We start from the raw sequence: 2,903 nt of genomic DNA on the forward strand, positions 1-2,903 counted from the left end.
TCAGACCAACTCAGTGAGATCCTAGCCACTAGGAGGAATTCCACCAGAAGTACAACATAAGATTATCTAGGGGGTAATACTTAAGGTGAATTGGTATACCCTTGGAGGAATTCCACCAAAAGCATCTGAAGTTTACAAAATACCCAGGGCCAATAAAAATCAACATTTGTTTGCCCAATTTGCAACAAAATTTCAATAACATTTGACCCCTTCATGTACTTAACTTTGCCGCTAACTTCTACTACCACTCGGACAATGACAGTAACCGTATTTTATGGTGATGGGAGTGGTCTTCCAACGCAATACACTGTTACTCTCCTAAAACATGGCTGCTGTAAAGATCTCAGTCAAGCTCTGAGTACTACATGCTGCTTAAGGAGCGATGAAAGCATGTTGCTTGCAGAGGTAATTTATATCTTCTTGACTTCTATTATATATTTACTAATCTGTTGCTAATTCTTTATGTATTAGTCTTCTGAAGCCCTGGATTTTTAATATGCAGGTTTACGAACATCGAACATATCGATATTTAGAGAACCCTTCGGAACCATTACCTTCTATAAAAGATTATGAACATATTGTAGCCTACGGGCTTCCAAAGCGGGCAGAATTAACAAGACTAGAGATATGTCATCGATACTTGGAAAAGTGAGTTCTCATTCTTGAATCCTTAGTTGTTACGTTCCCACTTGGCTAAGATTCAAAAATCTTGAATCCTACCATGCCTTGTGTGTTTGGTCTTTATTGGGTAGAGTTGACATGTCTGAATGAGTCTATGGTTTTTATTTCCTTGTTAGGGATGCCAAATTGCCTAGTTGCATAGATGCTCTGATTGATCTTTTTAGTTTTTTGGTCTGAAGGCAATGAACTACATTATAGGAATAACCCTTGAACAAAAAGCCAAAAAGGAAGGAAAAGTAATAAAAAAAAGTGAATGAAGGTGGGATGTAACCCAGGTCTGAAGTCCGGTTGCTGTGTACTAGGACAGATGACACCTTTGTTTTAAGTAAACATTTATTAGGTTTAAGACTTTTTCCTTGTAACTAAAGCATCATTGCTTTCCAGATGTTTGTCAGATAATTTCAAGGGCAGTGAGAGGAAACGTTTGTTGACACCACTGGTTACTTATCTGGAGGACACACAAACTGGAGCTGACATCGATCTTGCTATTAGTAGAGTGTTGTCCCCATTGAGAAAGAAAACTTTTTTTAGTTCAACTATTGTTCATAGTGGCAAGGAAAATGGCTCTGCTGTGGAACCTATTGATGAATCAGCAAACATCTACGCTACCCATTCTGGACCTGGAAAACAGTCAATGGACAGCTTAGAACTGGAAGAAATGTCCTACAGGGAGTTCAGCTTTCAGCTCTGCATAACAGATAACAGAGGTTTGAACTGCAGGCCTATTTCAAAGGATTCACTCATAAAAACTGGTCAACTGGTTAAAGTTATGTTGGATTGGACTGATAAAGAACACAAATTATATGATTCCAGCTACTTAAAGGATGTTCCTGAGGTTCACAAGACCAAGCTTACTGTGAAGAAAACTCGACAAGAAGCTATCTCTTTATTTTCATGCTTGGATGCATTTTTAAATGAGGAACCTTTAGGGCCTGATGACATGTGGTAGAACACTTTTAATGCTTTTGACCAGCTGAATTGCATATTTTCAGAGCAATTCACCTCAAGTATTACTGCCTCATTTTTTGTTGTTTCAAAATTTCAATGTAGGTACTGCCCTCGTAAAATTTGTGGGTAGGGAGGATGCATCAACATTTTAAACTAGAAAAATTCAGCCTTCCCATTGGAAACATATTCTGTCTATACAAAAACCACACGCTACAAAAACAAATTACAATAGGAAAATTTCCCACATTTATGCTAATTATAACCATGCTTATAAGTTATATCAATATAAACGTGACAAAGCTGCTTCTGAAATGGGTATTGAATCCCGTATAGATTATCAATTTCTGGAACATCATTACATTTCAAGTTCTAAACAGTGGAAATAAGTTGGAGAGGAAGCGATAGAGAGATTGAGGATGTTAATGATCAAAGGCTATGGTATATAAAGATTCAAGATGAACACTTGTCACATCTTTATGTAGACAGCTGGGGAAAAAAAACGGCAATTTTAATGTAAGAAGTAAACAAAATAAGCCTATCAAGTACATGGCAACAATGTTTTATTGATCATGAAGTATTTGGAGTATTTGGAAATGCCAACAATAACTTGAGGCTTCTGATCTCATTTACAACAATTGAAAAAACAAGACTGTCAACACAGCAACCGACTGCCTTCCACTGGTTCTATCATACAACCACCTCAAACAAGACTCTTCGTAACCAATAAAATAAACCATAGTGCAAATTAAGTATGATTAATATTGCAATAAAATTAGTACAAAAGCTAACAACATTCGAACTTACTCATATCCAGGATAAGATAAAAGCAATATTAAGAGGGTGAAATAGTATAGAAAAGATATCTGTAAAGACACAAAATTAAATAGTAATTGAACAACCAAACATAGCAGGCTTGTGAAAATCAAACATGTGAATTTTAAAAACAAAAGTTCAACAAAAGTAATTTTCTCAGGGGAAAAAATTAAACACAATCAACCATAAAAATACTAATTTTAAGTAACAGAATCATTGTTAAGCTTTAAGAGAATCAAAACGTGTTACAATTTAAAGATCACGTACATGCGGACAGGCCTCTAAGGACTATGATCAAGATAAAGACAAAATAACTAAACCAACTTGATATTTTGGCATCATCACCATAAAGAAAAGCTTTCGAATTTTTCAGTTGCAACTAGTATTTGGGACACTACTTGATTCAAATGGTTCTTACAAAGACCGAATATATCTAATTAAATTTCAAATTCGACAGTCCA

The 2,903-nt window shown here is 35.6% G+C and overlaps 1 pseudogene; it reads left to right on the forward strand.

The window, feature by feature from the left end:
- Nucleotides 1–255: 255 nt before the first annotated feature.
- Nucleotides 256–1,630, forward strand: LOC145791738 (ubiquitin carboxyl-terminal hydrolase 10 pseudogene; annotated as a pseudogene).
- The last annotated feature ends 1,273 nt before the right edge of the window (nucleotides 1,631–2,903 follow it).

This window comes from Camellia sinensis, chromosome 5 (assembly GCF_055761805.1).
Source record: "Camellia sinensis isolate YWXY chromosome 5, ASM5576180v1, whole genome shotgun sequence".
Classification (NCBI taxonomy): Eukaryota; Viridiplantae; Streptophyta; class Magnoliopsida; order Ericales; family Theaceae; genus Camellia; species Camellia sinensis.